Below are 15,961 nucleotides of genomic sequence, written 5' to 3'. Positions count from 1 at the left end.
GCGGCAACAGTTGACCTGGATGCGGTGCGACGAGCGTTGCAGGATGACTCCTTCGCGCAAGCAAAGATGGCAGAGGTGCACAGGGGCACGGCAGCGACCGACGAGTTCCAGCTGCGAGATGGTTTGCTCATCCGTAAAGGGGCCATCTACGTGCCGGGAGACGAACTTCGCGCCAAGGTACTGCAGCAGCTGCACGACGCGCCCACTGCCGGGCACTTTGGCAAGGAGAAGACGGTGGAATTAGTAGCCAGAGACTTCTGGTGGCCCGGAATGAGAGGGGAAGTCGCGGACTACGTGGCGAGGTGTGACACCTGCCAGAGGTCCAAACCAGTGCACAGACCGCCGGCCGGACTGCTGGAACCGCTGCAAACTCCGTTCGAGCCATGGGAGAGAGTGGCCCTGGACTTTGTCACGGATCTGCCCAGCTCGAGGGGCAAGACGGCTGTGCTGGTGGTGGTGGATTTGTTCTCCAAGATGGCACATTTCATTCCGTGTGCGAAGGTGGCCACGGCGGAACAAACTGCCAAACTGTTCATAGACCACGTGTTCAAGGTTCACGGTCTGCCGCGGTCTATTCTGTCCGACCGAGGGCGACAGTTCATCTCAAACTTCTGGCAGAGGCTGATGGGCTTCCTGAACGTCAAGATCAACCTGGCGTCGGCTAGACACCCGCAGACCAACGGGCAAGCGGAGCGGGTCAATGCCATCATGCAGCAGTACCTGAGATGTTATGCGAATCAACAGCCTGCGACGTGGGTGGATTACCTGCCTCTCGCCGAGTTCGCCTACAACAACACGAAGCACGTGTCCACGGGGGTCACGCCGTTCTTCGCCAACAACGGGAGGCACCCTAGAACCTTCCCGGGACTGGAAAGAATGGGGGAGGGGGAGCCGCAGACAGCAGATGCGTTCGCGTCGGAGTTGCAGGAGGTCCACGATCAGCTGCGGCGGCACCTGGAGCTGGCTAAACACGCATACAAGGTACAAGCGGACAAACACAGAAGGGTTGGCGAAGAGATCCATGTGGGAGACTGGGTCTGGTTAGCAGCCCACGCAGTGCCGGCCAGGTCGTTGGCGAAGAAGAAACTAGGGCATAAACAACTGGGGCCCTACCAAGTCGACGAACAGGTCAACCCGGTGGCTTTCAGGCTGGCTCTTCCGGAGGGTTCCAGAATGCATCCGGTGTTCCACAGATCGGTGCTCACTCCCTACAAGGCACCTCACAGGTTTCAGGAACCAGGAACGGCACCGGGTCCGCTCCGAGAGAGAACCGGGCAAGGGGGAGTGGCACAGGAGGAGCGCATCAACGAAGTCACGGAGATTTTGGACTCCAGATGGGGGGAAGAGGGGGTAGAATACCTTCTCGCCAAGGAGGGCACCCCGGCCAGTGCCAACAGCTGGGTGCCGGGCTACGCTTTAGACGAACCTCTGCTCAAAGAAGAGTTTCATGCCCTCTTCCCACATAGGCCAATGCCAGCAGACTTTTTCGATGACTGGCTTTTCACGCCCACGCTTTCAGCCAGCACGTTCCGGGGGTTCGACTCGGACGAGGAACCGACACGAGACGCCCGTTCCCCAGAGGGGTCACCCTCGGGATCTGCTTCAGAACCCTCGTATTGGTGGGATGATCGACCAGAGGAGCAGTTCCGCAGAAGGTGGCTGGAGGGTCCAGGACGAGCAACGTCTCCAGAAGGCAACGAGGGAGAGACGGACATGGACGTTTTCGGGGACGACCCGGGTTTCGAGCACGGCGGCACAGAGATGGAAGCGGAGGTGACCGTCGTCAACGAGAGCAGGGAGGAAGAACCGGAAGACTTCGGATGGCGGCCCGCCACGGGAAGCGAACTGTATCCGACATTCGTCCCCCTGACACGGCAGCACCCAGATCCCGCACCGGAAGGAGGGGAGGGGGGAAGAGGGGGCTTCGAGGGGGGGATGGATGTCAGGGGTTCAGGAGCAGAGGCAAGGGCAAGGGAGGAAACAGAGAGCGAGGGAGAGGAGGCAGAAGAAAAGATGAGTGATGACGACGACCCGAGATCTCCGAGTCTTTCCAGTGAATCAGAAGATTCACAGAAAGGAGCACCAGTGGCCAGGGCAAGGGGGGAGCCTAGGGGGACACCCCAGGAAGATAGAGCCAGAGGGGACTCAGAGGGGAGCAGTTGGAAATCAGGACCAGCGTCACCGCCAGAGAGCAGGGAAGAGGAAGGGCGCCAGGGATCAAGCGCTGGCAGCTCACAACAGGGGGGAGGGCACGAGTCAGGAGTGGCCACACCTCCATCGGGGAGCGAAGAAACGGTCAGACGGAAGGTGGAAGGTTGGGCGCGCGTGCCAAGTTCAAATGCACAGGAAGGTGGCGCAGTAGGCAGCCCGGAAAGGGAGCCAGGTCCTAAAGCCCGCCGAAAGGAGGGAGAAGAGTCAGGGGGGTCAGCGTCAGCGTCAGAGGAATCCCGGAAGGAAGAGACCCCGGGGGGCAGAGGGACCCAGAGAAGAACAGTCAGGCGGAAAAGGTGGAGCAAGGCTAGGATATTAAGTTGGTGTACAAGGGGCGGAGACTCAGATGGAGCTTCGCCGATCTAACCATGAGACGTAGAGTTGCACGCAGCAGCTTGAGAATGGAAACTGTAACTCAATAAAGACTTTTATTTAATGATCGCTGGCTAGCGTGATCCTCTGTGAGCTAGGATCTGGAAGCAGCTCTGACACATACGCTTCAGGTTACAGACTCCGCTAACCCAGAAATAGTGCTTCAGGTTAAGAACTTTGCTTCAGGATAAGAACAGAAATTGGGCTCTGGCGGAGCGGCGGCAGCAGGAGGCCCCATTAGTTAAAGTGGTGCTTCAGGTTAAGAACAGTTTCAGATTAAGTACGGACCTCCGGAACAAATTAAGTACTTAACCTGAGGTACCACTGTACTAAGTCAGACTATTTGTCCTGTAACCCAGCATTGCCTGTTCTGACTGGCAGCGATTATCCACAGTCCTGGACAAGGAACTTTCCCATCAATGCTGCCTAATCCTTTTTAACTGGATGGGGACATGGTTCATTCTACAAGCAAACCACAGGGGCTTAAACAAATTTATGGCTACGAGTCATGAAGGCTCTCCTGTACTAGTGTCTCCAGTATCAGACGTAGTATGCTTCTGAATACCAGTTGTGTGCCAAGGTCCTTATATCCTGCTTATGGACTTTCCAGAGGCATTTGATCGTCCACTATGAGAACAAAATGCAGATCTAGGATAGACTTCTGGTCTGATCCAGCAGCCATGGACGTCCCTATTTTCATCAGAGAAATGTTGGAGGGTGCGGTGCTCTACAACTGGGCTATAAAGTTCCTCCGTGTACAGTCAAGTGGCTATATCATCCTTAAACTGAGGCAAGCAAAATTGTGAGATGATGCAAAGAAAGTCAGTATTCCACACTCCCTTCCCCAATTAGGCAGCTGCTTTTTACACATGCGCATTGATTAACCAATGGCTTGCGAGCATACATGAGCTAGCAGAGGTGAAACATCACAGGTGACATTACAGTTCAGTGGGTTTAAGTGTCCTTAAGTTAACTTGGACTGTGGCCAATGCTTTTAAATAGAGTCAGTTCATATGTTTGCTTGTGAGTCACCTATGTTGAGTGACAACGTGATGAGAAACGAAATAATGAACACGCATGTAGGAACAAGCCTAAAGTCTCCAGATAATCAGAGAATAAAGGGAAAGAAGAACTTTTGATCCATTATGTGACGATGAACAACTGGACTAGGCTATCTACTTGTGCATTGCCATAAAAGAGGATGCAGACTGACATAAAATTAGCATATATGAATTTATAATGCAAATTTAGAAATGATTACTGTCCAGATGCTAACTGTTGGTGGAGAACTTGAAGGTCCCTGGTTTTCTTTCTAACTGGACTTGGTTCTGACCGCCCTTAAGGCAAGGGACACCTTAGGTGGTAGTCAACTAAGTTTTATTCATAATACACCTATTGACTAATGGACAAGGACTGTAGGTGTCGTGACCACTTAAAAGAGCATTCACTTAAAAGAGCATCATTATCGAATTTCTTGTGGTTTGAAAATAGGAAAAGCTTGAAAATAAGAGAGCTGGCTCTGCCTACGGTTTCGAGACTAGCGATGGCCTGAGAGCAGGGCTTTGAGGCTGAAATCTCAGTTTGCGGCCTTCTTCCCGACCCACCCCCTGCCCCCATTCTTCATAAAGCCATTTACCCATTTTCCACTCCTGAGACACTGACATCTCTGAAAGGACAAGACATCTCAGTCTATTTATGGCCTCAGATACCTCAAACTCAGTAGAATAAGCTGAACTCTGAGGCACACAGTGCATATGCTCTGTGGAATTGGAGACAGTAAAACAGTTACTTTTCTATAAATACCAGTAACTTCTCTTGACATTTACAAGCGTGTAAGGTTCTTTTACACAGTCCATGATCGCTGGAGTGTTTAGCAGATCAGTGAACTGTGTGTCTGCAGTGAAGGGGCTCAATGCAGGTAAAGATATTTTACACTCTCGCACAAGCCCTTGCAAAAGTTTAGGACATTTACATTAGTGCCAGTAGATTGCCAAAGCATAAACTGAAAAAAGAAATATGAGTCAATGACTGAATGGGAGCCTAGAGCCTGAGTGCAGTGGCTTGAAGGAATATACGGATGTTATTGTTTTCTTTTATCTACGGTATACATCAAGTCAAGACACCATTTCCTAGTTTGGAGAACAGTTTTGTCCAAAACATACTTTCGGCACCTCCAGTTGCTAAGAAAAGTAATTCAATAAAAGGAGAAGAGTTCAGTGGAAGATATATTTATTTGCTAAGTGTGAGAGTTGGCAGGCTTGCGGGAAGAAAATATGTAAAACTTAGCAAGAAGAACGAGGAATTTCTGTGATGTGATTAAAATAAGCAGCATGTTTAATATAACCTCTGCAGGAGGCTGGGGGTTGCCTCGTGTGAAGAGATGGAGGAAACAGCTGGAGCAAAGAATCAAAATTCCTGTCAGTAAGGCAAGCTCACCTTTGTCTGCTATGAAAACCACAGCTTCTTTTCCTATATATCCAGGCAGATTCCTTGCAAAATCCCAAAAGATCACATTCAAGGGATTTGAATCTAAGTTCTTTTATACATCTCTGGCAAATTTTGTTTGCCCTGTTCTTAGGCCAAAAAAGTAGGCAAAAACAATAAGTCCTAGTCTGTACCAAATGCTGCTATCATTCATCAGGTGAAAGCTCATCTCCTCTGTTAGAAGTAGTACGTAGTGTGTCCATTATGCTTGTTTATCATGATTTCACAGCTAGGTGGAGAAAATGAGAAAGTCCAAGGTACATCACATTCAGCACCTCTGGAGAACACAATAAGATTTACCTGCTTTTCCAACTCTATGACTGATTGGCCACATACCACGCCAACAAAATCACGTATCCTCCATTGCACTTAAGGCAGGGTGGTCCAACATACATACCAAGGGCTGTATGTGGCCCTTAAGGCCTTTTTTGGTGGCCCTCGACAACATTTGACACCCCTCCACACAGGCAGCCCTCACACTGCCTTCCCAAAGCTGGGTAAGGAGACCCCTTGGCTTTGGGAAGGAAGCATGAGGGCTCTGACAGGGTCTTAGTCATCCTGACTCCTTCCCAAAGCCTAGTTAGCACTTTTCCAGCTGTGGGAAGGAGGTGGGAGAGCTCTAGGACCCTTCCCAATGCCTGGCACCTCAGTCAGCTTTGGTAAGGCAGCACGAGGGCTGAGGTGTGTGTCAAATTTTAGTCTCACCACCACCACCACCAACAAGGCAGTGTGTGGCTTACGGGTTCCATGCCAAAGTATACCGTATTTTTTGCTCTATAAGACTCACCTTTTCCCTCCTAAAAAGTAAGGGGAAATGTGTGTGCGTCTTATGGAGCGAATGCAGGCTGTGCAGCTATCCCAGAAGCCAGAACAGCAAGAGGGATTGCTGCTTTCACTGCGCAGCAATCCCTCTTGCTGTTCTGGCTTCTGAGATTCAGAATATTTTTTTTCTTGTTTTCCTCCTCCAAAAACTAGATGCGTCTTGTGGTCTGGTGCGTCTTATAGAGCGAAAAATACGGTACTTGGTAGGAAAAGTTGGACCTCCTCGACTTAAGGTGTAAGGCTACTTAAGGCCACTTCCTGCCCTCTGATCTTGGAAGCTTCCCTGAATAAAACAGACCTGGGGTATTGAATGCAAACAAGTTATGCTGATGATGTCTAAGGCAAGGGTCTGCAAAGGGGTCAAGGTTGCATGCAGTACCAGATTAAACCATGTGGAGGCCTCTAGGCAGTCGAAATCTCCCCTTGCATTGAACTAAGAAAGTTTGTTTGTAATTTTCTTTCAAGGTCAAATCAATATTATTTTGATCCATTGGAGTGGGGCCCATAGGCCAGTGCCTACTCTGCCTATTTGGTAATCCGGCACTAGCTGCATGTGTCTATGTCTAGTAATACATTAATGTATACAAATGGCACATTTACAACAGGGATACAGCGGGTTGGGATTCAGTTACTTTACATCCTGTTTAGGTTTTGCCCTGCATGGCTTGTGCTGCCTTATAAGCAGAATGTAAGCATCTCCCTCCGAATGCAGTATTTACCATGGTGGGCAAAATGGCATTTTCTCAGCTTCTTGCTGGCAACATGAAGTAGTTCTAGTTCTAGTTCTAGTTCTAGTTCTAGTTCTAGTTCTAGTTCTAGTTCTAGTTCCTCCTCCTCCTAGTTCCTCCTCCTCCTAGTTCCTCCTCCTCCTCCTCCTAGTTGTTCCTCCTCCTCCTCCTAGTTCTTCCTCCTCCTCTTCCTCCTAGTTGTTCCTCCTCCTCCTCCTCCTCCTCCTAGTTGTTCCTCCTCCTCCTAGTTGTTCCTCCTCCTCCTCCTAGTTGTTCCTCCTCCTCCTCCTCCTAGTTCCTCCTCCTCCTCCTCCTAGTTCCTTTCCTAGTTCCTCCTATTTCCTGCTAGTTCCTCCTCCCTCCTAGTTCCTCCTCCTCGTTCCTCCTAGTTCCTCCTCCTAGTTCCTCCTCCTCCTCCTAGTTCCTCCTAGTTCCTCCTCCTCCTCCTAGTTCCTCCTCCTAGTTCCTCCGAGTTCCTCCTCCTCCTCCTAGTTCCTCCTCCTAGTTCCTCCTCCTTGTTCTTCCTCCTCCTCCTAGTTCCTCTCCTAGTTCCTCCTCATTCCTCCTAGTTCCTCCTCCTCCTCCTCGTTCTTCCTCGTTCCTCCCCCTCCTCCTCCTTCCTCCTCCTTCCTCCTCCTCCTCCTAGTTCCTCCTCCTAGTTCCTCCTCCTCCTCCTCCTTCCTCCTCCTCCCTCCTTCCTCCTCCTCCCTCCTTCCTCCTCCTCCTTCCTTCTCCTCCTTCCTCCTTCCTCCTCCTTCCTCCTCCTCCTTCCTCCTCCCTCCTCCCTCCTCCCTCCTTCCTCCTCCTCCTCCGGAATTTCTATTGCTCTCGACATTGCAAGGCACAGTATTGATGTTCTTCTGCTACATGAGCGCCACAGATATCAATTTGCTCATTTCCACGGCAAATACACCTCTACCCCACAATGTTCCGGGGTCTTTGGGGAAAATTTTAGAAGACAATTAAAAAATATGTATTGTTGAATGCCGCTGCAATCTCTGAGTGGGGCGAGGTTCCAGGCGCTTGCCCAGAGTTCAGTTTCCTCATAATATATTTATTCATATATTAAACCCAAGTCTACGATGGAAGGGCTCACAGCATTAACACCCCAAGAAGTTCTTGCTTCTCCCACAGTCACAGCCTTGGTCCCAGTAGAAATCAGGCATGGTTCTCTCTCACAGTTGCCCAGCCAGCTGAAGGAGAGGAGCCCACCCATTTGTCCTCTGGCACAGAACCACTTCCTTTGTTGCCTTGGGGACCCGTACTTAGGCGATTACCTCATCAGGAAGTTGGCCTGGCTATTCCACCAATTGAATCCACTGTTTTCATTATGTCCCCCACTATTTTAGAGACTAGATTCTCTTTAGTTTTGTTATCTAGCAGGAATTAATGATTATATTATCATTTTTTATTTTTTTTTAAATCCCTAGTGAACAACAGATCGGGCATTCTCACGACAGCTCCGACTTTCATTTTGTGAGATTAAAAAAAGGGGGATATAATAGCAGTGTAACAATCCTGCAGATGGATAGTTAAGAGTCCCATCTGATTTACTCCCAGGTAAGTGTGGCCAGGTATGTGTGCATAGACTTGTAGCCTTGGGGGGGGGGGCGTTTGAATCCCTTTCACAACCAATTTTTCTGTTGTCCCCCTCAAGACCTCACTGATTTTAGCAGCCATGGCAAACAGAAAAAAATAAATGGAGACAGTGTTCTGGTGTGTGCAATTGTGTGGCATGTGATTCTCCAGAGGGTTGTCCACTGTGGATGAAGGACTCAGGCCAGGAAAGGCTAGGCATGCTGGTATGTATAGGATTGCTCATGATTTCTGTTTATTTATTTTAGCCTAACCCTTTCCATCCAAGGATGCCAGAAAAGACTAACCTTATACCTTATATACTCGAGTATAAGCCAACTTTTTCAGCACATTTTTTATGCTGAAAAAGCCCCCCTCGGCTTATACTCGAGTGAGGCAGGCGGCGCTGGAGGGACGAGCAGCCCAAAAGCAGCCCTTTTGGGCTGCTTGTTCTTCCTCTGCTGCCATCACCAGGTTTGTGGTGTGGTGAACCGGCTTATACTCGAGTCAATAAGTTTTCCCAATTATTTTGTGCTAAAATAATTGTGCCTCGGCTTATATTCGGGTCGGCTTATACTCGAGTATATACGGTAAAATGTTAAAACAATGCCCTAGCCTCTGTGTTTTTAGGCAATGCACTTCCATTTTGCAGTCCCTGCCCCCGCCCGCCCCCAACCACTTTACAGTGCAAGTCCACTGAGGGGGAAAAAGTCCAGTTCAGTTGAACTTGTATCCAGGAAAGTGTATATATTGCAGTCTTAAAGAACTAATGAAAAACATTGGCCCAGAGCAAGACGATTACTCTTTCAATAAAACTGAGCTCCCATCCATTCCACGAAGGACAAACATTAGGCTCTTATCCCAGACTGGTGGCCAGTGCCACTGTCCCATTAACTTTAGTGCTAGTCTAACTCTTTAAGGCTATTAAAATGTGTTTGGAGCCGCTGGTCATCTTGGAAGGAAGGGGATTTGCAATCTGAAAGGCAGTTTTCTTTTGTTAATTACATAGAATGAAAGTCTACCGTCTTTCAGATGTTAAGAGCATTTCCCTTTTTAATATAAGGATGCTAACTGCGATCTTAAACACATTCGCTAGGCCTTAAGTCACATAAAACTCTGTTGACTTTCCTCTTGGTACACCAAGTATGCTGAGAAAACTGCTCAATTGCCTGCTCCAAAGGAGCAGGCATTCAATCTGAAGGTGCTTCTGGATCCAGCTTTGTCAACAGAGGCCAAGTAGCCTCAAATGGCTAAAAGCACCTTCTACCAGCTGCACTTGATACAACAGCTTTGACCATTCTTGGACCAGAGGAGGTTAACCACAGTAGTTGAGGCACTGGTGACATCAAGACAGGATTACTGCAATGCACCCTATGTGGGGCTCCCCTTCCCTACATAGGCTTGCGGTCCACAGTACAGTCGTACCTTGGAAGTCGAATGGTATCTGTTCTGGAAGTCCATTTGACTTCTAAATTGCGGCTTCTGATTGGCTGCAGGAAGCTCCTACAGCCAATCGGAAGCCGCAGAAGCCCCGTTGGACATTTAGCTCCCAAAAATAGTTCGCAAACTGGAAAACTCACTTCCAGGTTTGCGGCATTTGGGAGCCAAAGCGTTCGAGAACTAAGCTGTTCAAACACCAAGGTACGACTGTATATTCAACCAGAGCTACGAATGCATTCAGCACATAAGATTGGTGCTGCTGTTTCGTCTTCTTTACTATAAAAGCCGCCAAGAGGTTACAAACAGCTTTTAAGCAGCCCGCAAAGCCATGCTCTCTAGTGCACTGAACTCTACATTTCAGCAAGGCAATAATTTTAATTCCCAAGAATGCCTTGTAGAGGCCTAGAATGAGGAATTACCAACTGCTGACCTCTGTGAGCCTTTAGCTGTCTGTCTGTAACAAGGAAGCCACACTGAGCTCAGACAGGGAAGTTAGGCCTTGCATGTAAAATCATGGCTGAAGTAGACTGGTGCTTCTAAGTCAGAAGGCTTTTCTGCTCCTAGTCACACATGATGCGGTTTCTGTGCCTTCTGTGTGAATGAGTACTGTACACTGGCTTTGTTTCATTCACTTTGCGTTCCCTCTTTTACGCAGGGAGAGTTCAGCAGGCTGTGGTATTCAGCTTTAATGTTATGAGAATGCTGACCTCCTGTGGGATAACAAGGCGCATGATTCTGCAAGCCAATGTGCAGCTCACTAGCATCCTCTAGAGCAACACAGGAGAATGGTAGGCAACCAAACAGCCTGCCTGCGTACAGACTGGGTATTCTAAACACACACAAGGCTTAACACATGCGTAGGCAAACTAAGGCCCAGGGGCCAGATCCGGCCCAATCGCCTTCTAAATCTGGCCCACGGACGGTTCAGGAATCAGCATGTTTTTACATGAGTAGAATGTGTCCTTTTATTTAAAATGCATCTCTGGGTTATTTGTGGAGCCTGCCTGGTGTTTTTACATGAGCAGAATGTGTGCTTTTATTTAAAATGCATCTCTGTTTTATTTGTGGGGCATAGGAATTCGTTCATTCCCCCCCCAAAAAAAATATAATCCGGCCCCCCACAAGGTCTAAGGGACAGTGGACCGGCCCCCTGCTGAAAAAGTTTGCTGACCCCTGGCTTAACACAAGGCTTAAACAAACACAAGGGTGTCTGTGTGCGTGTGTGATTGGATTGTCGTTTTTATTTTAATTATATATATTGTAGTTTTTATGTTGATCTTTTCAGTAAACCAACCTGAGACCTCTGGGTATAGGGCAGTATATAAATTCAATAAATCATCATCATCATCTTCTTCTTCATCCACACTGCCTCTTGTCCCATGGCTTCTTCTTGAGTTTTCGCTGGATTATTAAACTGTTGGACTAATGGCAAAACTAACCAGAAAGCTCAGGAACCAAGAAGACCAACACTTTAACAAAGAATGGGAAAAATTTATAATTTATCTTGGAGAGCACTGTAAGCAGATGGAAACATTAGCAGGATTGCAATAACACTTGTAATGTAGCAAGTATTATGGAGACAATGGAGTTATATAAAATATAGATCATTGGAGAAGATGCAGTAGAAAAAGTTTTAAAATAGGACCTATGGAGGGGAATTGGGAAGTCCAGAGATTCGGAGGAATCTGAAAATATGGATGTGTATGGTTGTACTGTTATAATTTTATACTTCTGAAACAAAATAAAATTACCGTATTTTTTGTGTATAACACGCCCCCTTGTATAAGATGCCCCCTATTTGGGGGGAATCAAATTTAAGGAAATGGGGGGAGATGGCCCAGAGTTGTTGAGCTTTTTTGGGGGGGATTACAAAGATTTGTTGAGGTTTGTGGGGTGGGGGAGTGCAGAAAATCAATAACCCGAATGGAAAACACTCACATTCACTCACGTTGCAGAACACAAGAAGCATCTATCCACTAGCCAACAGCAGTTAAATATCGAACGCCAATTGCCACAGCAACAGCCAGTCCATGCCAGCACTTGCCACACTAAAAAATCACCAACCCATTTAACGCAGGAGGAGCCAATCCAAAGCAGCCCTTGCTGCAGCAAACACACACCAAATCGCCAATGACAACATGCTTTCTAGGCACAGGACAAGTGGGAGTGTGGACAAGCCCACAACAGTGTAACGCTTCCTAGAAGATATACTTGCAAGTCTTTTGTGATTAGCTGTGAATTCCTCTACACTCGGCAGTTGCAGAACAATCTTATGCATGTTCATTTGAGTTCAATAGAACTTCCTCCCAAGTTAAGTCAGAGGCACTGTGAGCGAGTGGTTCCTGGGCTTGATCAATGGATCAGTTGCTTACCCTGGTTGGGGTTGGCCTCCCCGTGATGGAGCAGGTTCGCCGTTTGGGTTGCTTCTGAATCCATCTTTGTCACCGGAGGTGCAGGTAGCCTCAGTGGGTAGAAACGCTTTTCACCAGCTGCGCCTGGTACAACAGTTTTGGCCATTCCTGCAATGGGAGAACTCGGATCAACCACAGCTCAGGCATTGGTGACAGCAACACACTCCATGTGGGGATTTCGCTTGACCCAGAGACTGAAGCTAGTGCAGAATGCTGCAGTGTGGTTGCTGACAGGAGTGAGGCCCTGGCAGCATGTAAGATCTTTCCTCAAACATTTGCACTGCTTGCCAGTTTGTTACCAGACCTACGACTCAGCTACATTAGTAAAAAAAACCAGTGTTTTGAATGTGCTATAAACATGCAACATTGATGGCGCTGGAGAGTAAAAAAAAAATTCTATGCAGTTTTCCATAGCGTTTGTTTTGTGTGTGTGATAACGATTTAATTTCTGACTTATTTATAGCGGGTGTTTCCTACCCCTAGTTCTAGCAGGGGCAAACTTTGACCTTTCAAATTTCTGTAGTACCCTATGTGAGGCCAAAATTCAGCGGCTCACCACCTCTCACCTGCTCAATTCACTACGTCATAGTTGCGACACACCGCTAGGCTTGGTGCCCAGTGTGGTGGAACCAGTTGTGCTGTCCTAAATCTGCATCTGGTTTGAGGAGTTACTATTGGTAGATCAAGCCCTTAATGACTTGGGACCAGTTTTCTCGATGGGCCACCGTCTCCCGTATGTGCCCACTCAACTGCTTTGATCTGTGGGACTGACTGTCAGGAAGTGGCAGGACTATGGAGAGGAAGAAGAGGATCCCGGTGAGGGGTGTAGCAAGCTGGGGATGGGTAAGAAGAGGTTGGTGTAGGAAGTACTCACAGGGTGACGAAGGATGACGAGGGGATGGAAGTCAGTGCACAGGAACCAGAGCAGCAGGCCCCATCACCAGAGCCGGAGGGGCCCCTGTCTCCACGAACACAGTGGGCTCTGAGGCGTAAGGAGAAGCAGGCAGGGTGCTCCAGGAGACTGAGGCAGACAAAGGCCCACAGCCCAGCTCCCTAGCTGGCCAGGTGGGGCTCGCTAGCTCTGGGAGGAGGGGTGTGATTCCTCCCTTGGAGCAGGTGAGGGCACCTGCCTCATCAGGCCCAGGTGCTGCAATCAGTCTGCAAAGTCCAACAGGGAAGCAGGACTGAGATGCTGTGTCTCCTCAACTGCCCATGTTGATTGACCTCAGCTTGGATGCTCCAAGATCTCTGTCTTGCCACCAGGTAGGCCATGGATTTCCGGACATTGACATTCTTACAGGTGCCACATAATACCCTTTCTGTACTTGTAAGAAATTGACTGCTCAGTGTGGTGGCACCTGTCTGTTGGCGGGCTGCGCTCTTTTTAACATTGGCTTAAAACATTTCTGTTTAGGCAAGCCTGTTCCAGACACATAGATGTTGAAGTGTTTTAATTTATCTTGCTATTAATTTCAGTTAGCTTTAAATGTTTTAAATTGTTTTCAACCGTGTTTAGGGATGGTTTTAATATTTCTCGTGAGCTGCTTATAAGTTTTACTGCCATCAAGTGATATATTCATATCGTTATATAATACATAAATAAATGGCAGGGGAGGGAGCTGAAATAAAGGGAAGGGCAGGGAGTCATATCCACCGTCGGTCTATGGCCTCTGGCAGATTACACCCAAAGTAATCCCACCTCTGGTTTATTCCTTATTATCTTCTGTCTGTTTTGCAATGACTGTAATAAGGTTTCCATTGCTGATACCTGTTTTGAAATTGAACAGTTGAGCAGCCGTCTCTGAAAAAGCCTTCCATTAATGGAATGCTTTGGTAGAAAATCAGCTGCTAGGAGCTACAGGACTATGTAATAATTGTGTCATCCATGCTCTAATGTCTGCGTTTTCACGTGGCCAAGGTCTGCTTAAAAGTGGAGAACTCAGGGTTCCCTGAGAACATGTCCTTCTACTCTATTTCTTACAGGTAGCTGTATATATTGGAATAACATTATGAGCTTGCCACTCTCTGAGTGGAGAGACATGCCGTGAAAGTGACTGATACAGCAGCAGGTTAGTCAGGCTTCCCTAGGATGGGCATGACATGAGCAGAGCACATGGAGAGAAAGCATGGGAGGACGGAGTCCTGACTGACTCCAGCTTCAGAAGCTGGGGTTGCTGAGGAGGCCGGAGACCATATTGGCTGTCTCTGAGCCTGAGCTTTTACGGCTGCTGTCTGCCATGAACCACCATTGGCAGGACTGGCAGCAACAGCAGCAGATATGGTCTATGCTCCTGATGGTTATGTACTGAAGTTCTCACCCTGGGCCAGCAGGGGGATACTGTAGATAGTTTTCACTCAGGTCCACATATGCAAATAAGGAATTGAAAGTGACGTTCAGTGATTGGATAGTTACAGAAAGCTGTTACTGTTGCATTGTAGTTGAGATCTATATGAGCAGGCTGGCTGAACCCTTCAGCTCAGTTCTGTTCTGGCCTGGCCTGTGAATAAACAAGAGCTGTCTGAAGAATTGCTGTGTCATCTGATATGTTCACCCAAAACTTAACACTGATAATAGCTCATTCTCTCGTTAATTGTGCTGTTTTAAATAAGCATTTTATATTTGACTTTCTTGAGTAACATTTTCTTTTGAAATGTTTAAGGTAATCTCCTGGCTGAGTTAAATGTGCACTCTGTAGCTGACCTCTGTTGTAATGTTTTCTTTTGAAATCTTTAAGGCGACGTTTTAGTTTCCTGTTAGTTATGTTGCTTGGAATGCGTACCATTTTTGTAGAAAAAGAGGTACCAGAACGTGCAATGAACACCTCCCTCATTCTCTTAGGATGGCAATGGTGCCCACCTGAGAGGTGCCAGGACTGAGTTTCGGCTGAGAAAAAGCCCTGTGTATACTTTATATTTGACTTTCTCCAATAATGTTTTGTTCTGGACTGTTTTATTTGATGCTTTAAAATCTGCTTTGAATTTTTTTACTTAAAACACAAAGCGGTATAGAAATGAAATTATTATTATTAAGGAGGCCGCTATCTGCTGTGATGGGGAAATAGGAAGAGGGAAAGAATGTGTTGTTTTGTGTATCCTTTCATAAACTGGGGACGAAACCATGCTTCGTATATATGCTGGTACTATAAAGACTTTTAAGTGTAAATATTTCACAGGAGGGAAGTTGTTACTTTTGGCCAGAGCCATTCCTTGTTTTTGATACATTCAACCCCGTAGGGCTGACCCTCCCTCACATGTATATAACCAATATATCTTCCAGCTCCAAGGTTTTCAAAGGCAGCTGAGAAAGGAGGCATTGCGCCATCAGAAAACCTATCCACATCTGATCTTGGCAGTAACTCCTCCTGCCTGCTGTCACTTCTTCAGCTGGGTGCGGAAGGATTGTAAATGACTGAAGGGAGAAAAGATAACAAAGGAAGCGAAAGAGGAGGAGGAGGAGGGAGAAGACGGATCTTTGATGTCTTTTCTTCCTGTACACACTGTGACATTGCAAAAAAAACCCACATCTGCCACAACAGGGTCACACCACTTCTGTTCATAGGCCCGATTCCTGTTCAGAAGGGCAGCTTGAAGTCTGGCATAATTGTCACTGGTTTCCCGTGTCAGAACAGGCTACCTGGTGATTAGTTATTTATATGTAATCCACTTCCACTTGAAAAGATACATTATACCCTCCTCTGTTTTTTTGAAGGAGCCGGCCCATCTATAAAAACAGATATTATAGTTACTCACAGCTTCTTATCCAATGAACGCTGGCTGCATTCGCGCTGCAGTTTATCCTGTTTTCTGGATGTTTCCCCAACTGTTGTTTTGACACGTAATATTTGTGAGCTGTCACATGATGTAAAAAGCCTCTTCTGGGAAACTAATGCAATACAGTGCAGGCTTAGCGCTCATTTC

This window comes from Podarcis pityusensis (assembly GCF_964106645.2).
Source record: "Podarcis pityusensis genome assembly, chromosome: 1".
Lineage (NCBI taxonomy): Eukaryota > Metazoa > Chordata > Lepidosauria > Squamata > Lacertidae > Podarcis > Podarcis pityusensis.
This window is presented reverse-complemented; position numbering follows the sequence as displayed.